The 13,629-nt window shown below is 36.2% G+C and overlaps 1 long non-coding RNA gene across 3 annotated transcripts in view; it reads left to right on the plus strand.

Moving 5' to 3' along the window:
- LOC137209856 (uncharacterized) overlaps window positions 1-13,629 on the plus strand; it is a 395,103-nt gene that overhangs the window by 165,637 nt on the left and 215,837 nt on the right. For all 3 annotated transcript variants that reach the window (XR_010936138.1, XR_010936139.1, XR_010936140.1), the window contains one exon: window positions 1,402-1,468. This is a non-coding gene — a long non-coding RNA (uncharacterized lncRNA). The remainder of the gene's footprint in view (window positions 1-1,401; window positions 1,469-13,629) is intronic.

Raw genomic sequence — 13,629 nt, forward strand, 5'->3', positions numbered from 1 at the left:
TATGAAACAGAGCTCCCCACACAGACGGAAGCTCTCATATAAAATCTTTGAAAACTCATTTAGTTAAAAATGTCAGACTGTTTTTTGTGTGTGTGTAGGAAGGGAGAGTATTTCATATATTTAATCAAGGAAGTAACATACTCTAGATTTTTCATTATGAAAGTTAATTTAGTGGCTATGAATAAAATGGATTGGCTGGGGAAGGTGCCCATACAATAATAGAACTTGGTCTGGAGTCATGGGATTGGGAAGACAGAAGAGAAGGAAATACGAGAGGACAGTTTTGGAAGTGAAATCAATAGGATATTGATTAAAAACGGGGCTGAGGAAGACACAGCAATGATATAATCATATCTCTGAGACGTGCTGGATAACAACAGGTGGCCTTGAGACTGAGTGGATGGGATTATTAAGGAGAAACAGGAAAGTCAAGAGAGGAGGTGTTTTTATGCCCAGAGGAGTTAGAGTGGTGAAAAGCATCCTCTATTTGGAATGAGAAGCTGAGATTTGGATCCCTTCTTGGACAAAATGTAACTTCTGTGAATTTATTTTCCTTAGCTAAAAACTCTCTTGCGGACTGGTTAAATGAATTATGTGAAATGTTTATGGGAGTTTCTGTTTCATAATTGGTGCTTTATAAAAATTTGCTTGGAATTGAATTTTTGGATTGGGAGGGAACTTCACCCTAGCTCCCATGGGTTGGTTACCCTTCCTATGTTTAAAGATGTTCCCTAGCTTTTGCACCAAATGGCCATTCTGCTCTCCAGAGACAGAAAACCCTTGCAGGATAACTCCTTTGTCTATGAACAGCTCTGAGTGTAAACAATCTTCTGTACATTGTGAAGTGTCTTCCTAAAGAATCCATTCTCAAACCTTACTGTGCATAAGAATTGCTTCAGCAGCTTAAGGTCCCCATGAGATTCACATTGGATTGATCTGTGGGTGGTACAGGAATTTGTATTTTAAAGAGTTTCCAAGTGATTCTGATGAGATTCTTTGATAAGCAATACCCTAAAACTTCACCCACATGTCTAATACGATTTTTAAAAATTGCTATCGTGTCTCCAGTGACTGTCTTCTCCAAGTATAATATGAAATGATAGCAGTTAAAGTGCTTTGAAAAAACAAGGCCTATAAATAATCTTGAGATGAAAGAATGTTTTCTTAAGAAAATGGTGAAACTTCAAATCGTTTTATCATAATAACAGTTAACACTTACTGAAATTTTTCATCTGTATTGGATGCCTTATTCTGTCTGATGTTTATATTTTATTATTTCATCATTCTACAGTTGAAGCTTAGAAAAGTTTCTTTCCTAGGGTCATAAAGTGGCACGGCCAAATTTCAAACACATTTTATTGCCTTGTTTAAAAACTAAAGAGATGGTTTTTCCTTTTGTAGCCAAGAAAATCATCCAGGAAACTTATGGATGTAGTACCGCAGGAGAGATACATGTCCACATTTAAAGGTAAGCACAACTATTTCATCTAGTAATGTATTTTTTTTCTTTTTCTTTTTTTTAATCTTTATTGGAGTATAATTGCTTTACTAGTAATGTATTTTTGTTCATCAGACTTCTCTTTGTTTGCATGGCTGTTGTCATCGTGTTATCAGGTGTGTGTTAAACAATAAAAAAATTGACTCCAAAGAAGGAGTCATTTGTCTTATCTTTTGGAATTATTTTCCTGTGAACTTAGCTTCCTAGAGAAGCCTTATGGGGTGAGCCTAGTATTGAAAATTCAGAGGGAATGGGATGGAGAGAGAAGAAAGGGAAGAGCAGCACACGCCAGACCCATTTTGTCCATTTCACCATCTTGTTCAGAGCTAATAGCTGTGTTCAGTCTCTCCATACTAGGTCTATAGCAATTAATTCTGAATCTACCAAGACTTATTTTGCATATGGAAAATTTTAGAATAATATATGAATAACTGTCTTTTTACAATGGCATGCTCCTTTCTAGTCTTATGCTTTTCCAGACTTAAACAATATAGTGCCCTGAGTTCTAATTTTTCCAGACTGAAATATTCCTATTATGGTCATTATCATCGTAGGAAAAAAGGGACGTGTGGCTTTCGGTTTCCTTCACCAGCGTTTCTCAATCCTAGACGCAACCTAAACTCACTTGAAGAAGTTCAAGAACTAACGATGCTCAGATTTTTCTGGAGACTGGCTATAATTAACTGAATCTTTGGTGTGGAACCTGGGTATATATTTTAAAGCTCCCAGGTGATTCTGGTGGGCACCAGAGTTGAGAACTAAAATTTAACTCCATGTTTAGAATCTGTCATGAAATTGGAGCCTGCACCACATTTGTAAATGGAAAACAAAAACAATGACCAAACCAAAACCGAGTTCTTAGTATCTGTAATCATTAAGAGAAGTACCGGTGATTGAAGGGTAGAGTGAAAGCTTTGCTTGGATCAACATAATAAATTCATGAAATTTATATGAGAGAAAGATTTTTAGGTAGAATGGTTCTCAGAGAAATAGAAATGCTACTCAGATAACCCTTGAGAATCTGAGGATAAAATTACACTTCAAACATCACCTAGGTAAAATCTAACTTTTTAATATCCTCGTATTAATGAAACTGAGTTTCTTTTAATCCTGATTCTGAAAAAGTGAAAATTTTACTTCATGTTACAATTTTGATCAATGCTCTACTTCCAAACAGAACAACTTCTCTTTAAAAAGTTTGCAAATTTCCTTAGAGAGCTGTATTTTTACTGAAATAACAGCATAATTATTGTCCTAAGTCACTTTTATGACCAAAGAAAGCTGAAAAATGGAAGCCCAAAGTGGCATTATATTTTTTACTAATTCCTTCAGTTCACATTTCCTTTGATATGTGGAGTCGTGGTCACAACACATTATTTATTTAGCTTTACTTAAAGGGAGAATACTTTGATTTGTCAAGTACTTGATTCTTCCATAAATGGTAGGTTGCTTGTAGAACTGGCTTTAGAATTTTGGTTGAATGTTATTGGATCCTTTTCCTATGTCACCAGGGTTTACTTGAACTGAACATAAGTGTACTGGCTCTTAGACAGTGGTTCCTGTAGCAAACAGATCCTAACTATCTCAACATGCCAGTGGTATATTAATGGCCACTGCAAAGACACACAGCCTGGAATTACATTGATTATGGGGGGTTCCAAGGAGTACCAGTGATTGACTCCCACAAGACTAAGGGCTGTCTCAGCTGTGGAGGGCATTTACTGTGATGTACTCTTTAAGTGGCCTCAACAGGATACCGTGAGACGAAAATGGACTTATTTAGACGTGCTCTTGCCAAGAATGATTTCTAGTTTTGGTGTCGTTAGGAAAGGCTTTTACTGTTCCCACTGTCTTTTCCTCACATAAATCCTTGTCTCTGCCATCTGCTTTCACCTCATTCATTTTCAGCGAGAGGTGGTGTGGTACCATTTGATTTCCTAATCATTAAGCTGTTCTCTTCTGGCCATAGGTTAGCTCCTTTCCTCCCCTCCCTCCCTCCCTTCCTCCCTTCTTTCCATGTTTTTCTGTTCTTTCACTGGCTCTCCACCCTTCTCCCTTTCCTCCCTCTCTCCCTTCCTAACTGCAATTGCCGGCCACAATCAGACTATGACTTAGTTGAGAAGAATCTGTCGAATGCTGTTAAGTCCTCAGTACTGACACTTCACAATTGTTAGGGGTTGTTTTGAAGGGCATAAATTGAGGTATTAGTTCAGAGTATTTGAGCTTCTTTCTTTTTTTCTGGTGCTTTTATCTAGTTTCTGACTTTTAGATCCTTTGCATCATTTTGTAAGGTTTTTATAAAGTCATCCTTTGTGAAAATGTACCGCTTTGTTGAATCGCGTGGAATTTCTATTGATTTGCAGTTCCTTCATCTTGGGACAAATCCTCAGTTAACCTCGGATGATATAGTTTGTGTGTTAGCATTCCCTTTATTGTTTGCTATATATGTTCTCTTTGACGTTTTGATTTTCCAGTCTTCAAGCAAAGTTTTATCTTGAGTTTTCAGTGCAGAGTTTCCAACACTTTATGTTTGAATACTTTTCACCGAGATGACTTTTTTTAAAAAAATAAAATTATTCGTAATTGTATTGCTCGTCCCTTAACTGGTTCTATTTGGTAGAGTTTACAAAGCATGTGACTGACAGCTGTATTTCTCTCTATATGACTGATGGTCTGGATTTGCCCCTTTCTCTGATACTATAAACTACATCTTGGCTCCTGAGCTGTTACTGAAGTCAAATGTCTTTTCTATCTATTTCACAAATTTGTTTTGAATCCTAAATGGTGCAATTATGATAACCTTTTTTTTTTAAATTTTTTTTAAATTTTTCATCCTGATACATCATAAGTATTTCTATCAGCCCCCTTAAATGAAATTAATTGCTGCAGGTAAATAAATCAACTGCTTTCTAAGGGAAGAAATAGAAATACTGTTTATCCAGACTTGGGGGATATTAGGGGAAAATGTAAACTTCCACGAAGCCAGATGATGTCATGTTGTTCTCAAGGCAGATTCAGGGGCCGCCCTCGAAGCACAGAAATACTGACCCCTCTGCTGCCTCAGCCTCCTAAGTGCCCGTCTCCTCGGGCCGGCTCTCCCCAGGTGTGTGGGGCGGCTGGATGCCGACCTCGCCCTGCCACGTCTGACGACCATGATGCACCACTATCTGAAAAGAAGTATTTCTTTTTTCTTTTTTTTTTTAACATCTTTATTGGAGAATAATTACTTTACAATGGTGTGTTCGTTTCTGCTTTATAACAAAGTGAATCATGATAACCTTTTGTTAACGCTAAAACATTGTGTAAAAGTAAAGGATTACTATTAGCTGAAAAAAAGATCTTAATCAAATTTAGGCTTTTAAAAATATCAAACATTTAGTGAAATTATATCATTTGATGGAAAAAAAAGAAAAAGGGGAAAAGGAGGAAAGGGGGAATATATATAAAAAATTAGAGCAGTGAATGTGTAAAAGGTTAAAACATGGAGGGAAAAAAAGTCACTAGTACAATCTGAGACAACGTCTGAAAAGGAAAAAAAATTGGCAGTAATTCAGTTGTATAGTCTGTAATGACAAAACCATCATAAAAAAACAGAGAAGAAATTTATATGTGTTATTTTAATGAACATTTCTCTTTTTTTCTTCCAGATTTATTGAGATATAATTGACATATAGCACTGTATAAGTTTAAGATGTACAGCATAATGTTTTGACTTGCATACATCATGGAATGATTGCCACAGTAAATTTAGTGAACATCCATCATCTCATATACATACAGCATTAAATAGAAAAAAAAAATTTTCCTCGTGATAAGAACTCTTAGGTTTCATATATAAGGTACAGCATTGTTAATTATCTTTATCATGTAGTACATCACATCCCTAGTACTTATTTATCTTATAACTGAAGGTTTGTACCTTTTGACTGCCTTCATCCAATCCTCACTTTTCCCATCCCCTGTCTCTGATAACCACAAATATGATCTCTTTTTCCATGAGTCTGTTTGTTTATTTTTGAAGTATAGTTGACCTACAACACTATGTTAATTCCTGGTACACAGCATAGTGATTTGCTATTTCTATACATTTCAAAATGATCACCATGATAAGTCTACTTGTCATCTGTCACCGTACAAAGAGGTTACATAATTATTGACACTGTTCCCCACACTGTACATTTCATACCTGTGAATCAATTATTTTGTTACTGAAAGTTTGTACCTCTTCCTCTCCCTCACCTGTTTCTCTCATCTCCCCTCCCTCCACCCTTCTGACAACCACCTCTTTGCTCTCTGTACCCATGACTCTGTTTCTGGGCTTTTTTGTTGTTGTTCTCATTTGTTTTATTTTTTAGATTCCACACGTAAGTGAAATCATCTAGTATTTGCCATTCTTTCTGATTTATTTCACTTAGCAAAATACCCTCTAGGTCCATCCATGTTATCACACATGGCAAGATTTCATTCTTTTTTATGGCTGGATAACATTCCATTGTATACGTCTACCACTTTATCCATTCACCTATTGATGACCACTTAGGTTGCTTTCATATCTTGTCTATTGTAAATAATGCTACAGTGGGTGCATATATCTTTTTAAATTAGTGTTTTCATTTTCTTTGGGTAAATACCCATGAGCGGAATCACTGGATCATATGGTAGATCTATTTTTAATTGTTTGAGGAGTTTCTATACGGTTTTCCATAGTGGCTGCACCAATTTATATTCCCACCAACAGTGCACAAGGATTCCGTTTTCTCCTCATCCTCGCCAGCACTCGTTATTTGTTGTCTTTTTAATAATAGCCATTGAGATAGGAGTAAGGTGATATCTCATTGTGGTTTTAATTTGCATTTTCCTGATGATTAGTGATATTGAGCATCTTTTCATGTGCTTGTTGGCCATCTCTATGTCTTCTTTAGAAAAACGTGTATTCACGTCCTCTGCCTATTTTATAATTGAGTTGTTTGTTTTTTTAGCATGGGCATTTACTGTTATAAATTTCTGTCTGAGCACTGCTCTCATTACAGGCCATAAATTTTCGTGTGCAGTGTTTTTGTTTTCATTCATTGCAAAGTATTCTCTAACTTTCCCTGAGATTTCTTCAACGGATTTGTTGTTCAAGAGTGTGTTTAATTTTAACATATTTATGAATTTTCCAGATTTTCTTTCTTTTTTAAATTTATTTTTGTCTGCGTTGGGTCTTTGTTGTTGCTGGCGGGCTTTCTCTAGTTGCAGGGAGCGGGGGCTACTCTTCATTGTGGTGCGTGGGCTTTTCATTGCGGTGGCTTCTCTTGCTGCGGAGCACAGGCTCTAGGCGTGCGGGCTTCAGTAGTTGCGGCACATGGGCTCCAGAGCACAGGCTCAGTAGTTGTGGCGCACGGGCTTAGTTGCTCCACGGCATGTGGAATCTTCCCGGACCAGAGCTTGAACCCGTGTCCCCTGCATTGGCAGGCGGATTCTTAACCACTAAGCCACGAGGGAAGCCCTAGATTTTCTTTTTTTATTGACCTTTAATTTCATTCCATTGTGGTCAGAAAATTTATATGATTCAATCTTTTTAAATTTATTGAACCTTATTTTGTGGCCTAACATATGGTATATCCTGGAAGATATTCTCACGTGCACTAGAGAAGAATGTGTATTTTGCTTTTGTTGGAAGGAATGAACGTTCTCTATTTGTCTGTTAAATCTAATTGATTTATAGTCTTGTTGTCTTCTATTTCCCTGTCCTTTTTTTCTTGTCTAGTTGGTCTATGCATTATTTAAAGTGAGGTTTTGAAGTCTTCAGCTATTATTTTCAAACTTTCAATTTCTCCCTTTAAATTTATCAGGTTTTGCTTTGTATCATTTGGTGAGATTGTTAGGTGAGATGTATTTTTATAACTGTTATATCATCTTGATGTATTGTCCACTTTATCATTATATAATATTTTTCTTTGTCTCATAACCATTTTTGTCTTAAAGTCTCTTTTATCTGATATTAATTAAGCTACTCTGTCTCTGTTTTAGTACTGTTTGCATGGATGATCTTTTATGGTCTTTTTATTTCCACCTATTGGTGTCCTTGGATCTAAACTAATCTCTGTAGACTACATTTAAAAATGTAGATCATTTTTAAAATCAATTATTCCAATCTCTGTCTTTTAATTGTAGATTTTAATCCATTTACATTTAAAGTTGTTACTAATAAGGAAGAACTTACTTGTACCATTTTGCTAGTCATTTTCCCAATGCCATATCTATTTTTGTTCTTTACTTCCTCCAGTATTGCCTTCTTTTGTGATTAATTGAATTTTTTCTAATGTTTCATTTTGATTTTCTTCCCATTCCTTTACCGAATATTTTTAAGTTATTTTCTTAGTGGTTACCCTTTAACATTTTAATGCAATTAATATTTTAATTTATAACAATCTAGTTCAAATTAATACTTAATTGAATTTAGGTTCAAGAGTATACAAAATCTTTGCTGATATAGCTCTCAATAGATACAAAATCTTATATAGCTCTAAACTCCCTTTTCATTGTTGTCACAAATTACCCCTTTGTACATTGTTTGCCTTTCAGTGTAGATCTGTATCTTATTGTCTTATGTAGTTATATGTTATATCACATAGGAAAATAAAATGTTATAAACCAAACCAAAAATATAGTAATACTGAGTATACCTATGTAGTTACCTTTATTGGTGTTCTTTATTTCTTCCTATGGATTCAAAAAACTGTCTAGTGCCCTTTCAGACTGAAGGACTCCCATTAGCATTTCTTATAGGGAACTTCTACTAGTGGTGAACTTCCTCATTTTTTTTTGGCAGTGTCTTAATTTCTTCATTTTTGAAAGATAGTTTTGCCAGATATAGAATTATTGGTTAACAGTTTTTTTGTTCTTTCAGGACTTTGAATATGTCATCACACTGCTTCCTAGCCTTCATGGTTTCTAATTAGAAATCAGTTGTTAACCTTATTGAAGTTCCCTTGTACATGATGAATCTCTTCTCTCTTGTTGCTTTCAGATTCTTGTGTGTCTGTGTGTGTGTGTGTGTGTGTGTGTGTGTATGCACTTGGATGTTGATTATAATGTGTCTCAGTGTAAATGTCTTTAAATTTCTCCTATTTGGATTTGTTGAGCTTCTTAGATGTGTAGATTTATATATTTCATCAAATTTGGGAAGTTTTCAGCAATTATTATTCAAATATTCTTCTTCTCTTCTCCCACTAAGATTCCTATTATGTGTATGAGGGTACACTTTAGGAGGTTTGACCTGTCTCTTGGCTCTGTTCATTTTCCTTTTTCTTTTCCTTTTCTGTTCCTCAGACTAAATGACCTCCATTGACCTGTCTGAAGTTTACTGATTATTTTATCTGCTCAAGTCTGCGGTTGAAAGTTTCTAGTAAAATTTTCATTTCAATTATTGTACTTTTCAGCACTAGGATCTCTATTTGATTCCTTCTTATAATTTATATCTCTTTATTGATATTCTTTATTTGATGAGACAGATTTCTAATGATTTGCTTTAGATATCTGTATGTGGCTTCTTTGAGCTCTTTGGATATATTTAAAATACTTGATTTAAAGTCTTTGTTTAATAAGTCTGGTGTCTGGGCTTTTTCAGGAATAGTTTCAAGTAATTTCTTTTTTTCCTTTTTATGGGCTATACTTTCATGTTTTTTTGTACAAATTGTAATATTTTGTTTAAAACTGGACATTCTGAATATTATAATATAATAAATCTGGAGATCAGATTCTCCCTCCTTCCCAAGGCTTTTTGTTGCTACTTGTTGGAGTAGTTGCTGTTTGTTTGTATGGTGATTTTTCTGTACTGATTTTCTAAAGTCTGTATTGTTCATTCTGTATGGCCACTGAAGTTTCTGTTCTGTTAGCTCAGTAGACAGCTAATGATTTGACAGAATTTTTCTCAGAATTTAAAGCTGAGATTCAGCTCTTTTGTTCTTATTTAAGCATTCACCTGCTTGCTGTTCACATCTGATGCGTTTCCAGAGTTCTCATGAACTTGACTTCAACTGTTTTTGCCAGTGTATTTGCTGCTTGTGTTGGGGGACAGGTTTTTGGAATTTCCTACTCTTTCCCTTTCCCTGATGTTATTCTACATATACTGACATTCAATCTTCACAATAAGCAGCTTTTGTCTGAGATAATGCAAATAGAAGCCCATGAACCCTGTTTCCTTTCTCATGCGCCCATCTGCTGGACGTGGATTCATGAGAAAGGCTCCAGGTGGGAACAACTGGGTCTACTTCAAACTGAATGCTTGGCCTGTTCTTCTGTTGTGATCCTTCCCATCATGCTCCAGCAGTGTGGAGCCAAGCCTCTGCTCTCAGGATGGGACTTAGAACAGCTTCTCCCCCAGCTGCTCCCACAATAACAGGTTCTTATGCTTTTTCTTGAACATATAATTTGTTACTATCTTTGTGATGGGGTTCACAAATTTTTTTTCAAAATTAGGGACTTATGTTTGGTTTTTTTTGTAGATTATTTCCAAATAATGAGCATTATTTTATGCTTATTTGTGAAAATGTTGTGATTTACTAGAAGAGTAACTATGTTTTCTTTGAAAATAGCATAAAGCTTTGATAACTTCCTGCCACTAATTGTCACAGTTTTATAACAGACAATGGTCTAGCTGCCAGAGGTAAAACAAGAAATCCTCAGGTATTTTGTATTATCTTATTTTTCTCATCTCACTCTTATTTTTTGGATGCATGTATGAAATCATCATAGTTGCAGATTCACATCTTAGATTTGCCCTGGAGTTCTATTTACTATTATATTTAAAACATTAATTTGAGTAAGTATATTTACATTGCTGTTTTATTGATATTTTTAATGCAGTTGTGAATCAATTTTGAACAGCTAATCTAGTTTATTTAAATTAATCAAGAACTTAAAGAAACATAATCATAACAAGGAAAATTTTTAAAGTTAACAAATATGTCATTTAAATGATGAGACAGTATATGTTTTTCAAGATAAAAAAATACCAGCACAGTCTTTGAAAGTGCGTGCACAGCACTTTATAATCAATGATTATTAAATACATTTGGCATTTTGTGAACATCATAGACTTACATTTCGAATTTGTTAAATACGTGTTAGCAAAGCTTTTCACTGTTTCTTGTCCTGAAACTTGCCGACCATTGGCAAATTCCTTTGTACTGTATGATTGCTAGTCTTCTGTGCACTTCACCCTGAGGAATTTTGCACTGAATCACATCTTTTAAACGACTATAATAATAGTAATGAGGGTAAGCCTCTGCTGCAGAATTTTAGACTCTTGCTGACACTGCTTTAGCAGTGTGTATGCATGTGTGTGCATGCACATGTTTGTTTCACTCCAGCTATACGTTAGATTAGTACTGATATTAGGACTGATGTTAAAACCAAGATGACATACAGTTTTCTGGAGAATGATATTAATTTCTGTCAAATCATGCTTTCAAAATCTTCAGGTTTCATATTGCAAAGTTCTCCCTTTCCTGGTTTATAAATGTCTAATTATGAAAGTTATTAATTGAATTTCTATAATATATATCGTATATTTATATATTAAAACAATAGCTACCAGATGTTTTGCTATCTCTCTCCACCACTTAAATTTTGATGTTTTCACAGGTTCTGTCTTTGGCCCTTTGCTTTTCTAAATCTATTTGACCCTCCTGACAATCTCACACTCTTGGGGATTCATCTACTGGTTATGGCCAGTGAATCCCAAATGTATATTTCTAGTCTTGATCTCTTTTATGAGATTCTACCTAAAAGCATCTCCTCTTGGACATCCACAAATACCTCAAACTCATCTTGTTCAAAAAACAATTAATTACTTTCACTCCTGTGTTGTATTAGTCAGGGCTCTCCATAGAAACAGAACCAATACCAACAGGATATTTCTCTGTCTCTCTATCTCGTTTTATATAGATATACATAGATAGATAGATAGGTAGATAGATAGATAGATAGATATGTATGTATGTTATTTCCTTGTGTTTTGCTTTGTTTTGTTCTGTTTCTCAGCCACCAAGCATCCATCCCCACCGGTGCCCTATTCTTTCCTTGTATTTCTTGAGAGAGAGAGAGAGAGGTTTCTGTATATGTAGAAGGAGATTTATTATGAGGAGTTGGATCATGTGATTATGGAGACTGACGAGTCCCACAGTCTTCCATCTGTGAGCTGAAGATCCAGGAAAGCTGGTGATGAAATTCACACTCAATCTGAAGGCCTGAGAACCAGGGGGAGCTGATGGCGTTAATCCTAAGCTGAGGACAGAAGAAGACGTGGTGAGATGTCCCAGCTCAGGCAGTGAGGCAGGAAAAAAGGGGCAAATCTCTCAAATTCCTCCTTCCTCCCTCTTTCGTCCTATTCAAGCCCTCAATGGATTGAATGATGCCCCTGCAGCCCCTGCAACCTTGGAGAGGGCAGTCTATCTTTCTGAGTCACTCACTCAAGTGCTAATCTTGTCTGATAGCACCCTCACAGACACACCCAGAAATAAGGTTTCAATCTGTGCACTGAGTCCAGTCAAGCTGATGCAGGAAATTAACCATTACATATATCCCCCTCCAACATGTTATTATTATTATTTTTTCTTCCTTCAGTCGGTGGCGTTACCTGATATACCGTCACTCAAATCAGAAAACTGGCAGTTGGTCACCTGGTGCTTCTCATTCTATGTGAGAAATATTTTTTTCAGTGTCTTCTTCCTCTCTACCTCTACCACCTGCCTTAGTTCAGGTCTTTCTTGGCTGTGTCTCCCTGCCCTTCTGTGCTGGCATGGTTCTCTCACTGATCCCCTGCTGCAAGTGTTTCCATTTTCCTACCATTCCTCCACAGTCCCCAGAAAAATCCATCCATCTAAAATGTGAACCCAACCATATCACTCACCTGTGTCTCAGTATCTCCCTGTCCCCTGCAACGTAAAGGATTACTGTCCCTTCTGTGTGCTTATAACCACTTTCCTTCAAATGAACACTTATTCAGAAATTCAAGAGAAAATTGAGGAGAGATGCTAGTGAAGGACATGTGTGTGAGCAGCACCGTGTAGTTCTTAAATATGGGACAGCTTTCGTAATGTTCTAAGAGAATGAACTTTAAAAGCTTGAGGGTACTGCAAATGCTATTTTGTATCAAATATTATTAAAGTCTACTGCATTCTGTAGAAGAAGATTATTGGATGTTTAATTTTTATATATATAACTAGTACTCAAGTATAGGATGCATGAGTTTCTATTCCTGGAACGTTATTTTGGATAGTGTAATCCAAAACGGACTTTTCCACAGGAACAAAATTACATATGGGAATTATGCTTCTAGAAAACCACCAGAAGGCTGTGCATATCATGAAAGAAAGAAAATAGGGAAGAAAAGTTAAAATGAGACTTGGACTGAAATAACATTTATTAAAAGACAGCCATCAACAATGAATCTTTTTTTTTTTTTTTTAGAAGATGTTGGGGGTAGGAGTTTATTAATTAATTTATTTATTTTGCTGTGTTGGGTCTTCGTTTCCGTGAGAGGGCTTTCTCTAGTTGTGGCAAGCGAGAGCCACTCTTCATCGCGGTGCGTGGGCCTCTCACTATGGCGGCCTCTCTTGTTGCGGAGCACAGGCTCCAGATGTGCAGGCTCAGTAGTTGTGGCTCATGGGCCTAGTTGCTCCGGGGCATGTGGGATCCTCCCAGACCAGGGCTCGAACCCGTGTCCCCTGCATTAGCAGGCAGATTCTCAACCACTGCGCCACCAGGGAAGCCCAACAATGAATCTTGTAGTTCAAGAACCAGATGTTTGCTAACAACAAAACAAAGCAACAACTAAACCCCACGTGATTTGGTCAGCTGAGTCACTAAGGGATATTTACACTATTGTCCTTAACAATTTAAACACAAATGCTCATTTTCCACCCTTCATCAAATTTGTTCCTCCTTAGTGCTCCTATCACAGTAAAATACTCCTACTATCCACCCAAGTATTCGAGGCAAAAAATCTACATATGATCTGTGAATCTCCGCTTTCCTTCATCCCTAATATCTAATCTATCAACAAGTCCTCAGGGTCCTTCCTGCAAAAGATTTCTCAAGTCCGTCTATTCCTTTTTGTCTCTATCACTTCCTTCTAGTCCATT

The sequence above is a fragment of the Pseudorca crassidens genome, chromosome 17, assembly GCF_039906515.1.
Source record: "Pseudorca crassidens isolate mPseCra1 chromosome 17, mPseCra1.hap1, whole genome shotgun sequence".
Lineage (NCBI taxonomy): Eukaryota > Metazoa > Chordata > Mammalia > Artiodactyla > Delphinidae > Pseudorca > Pseudorca crassidens.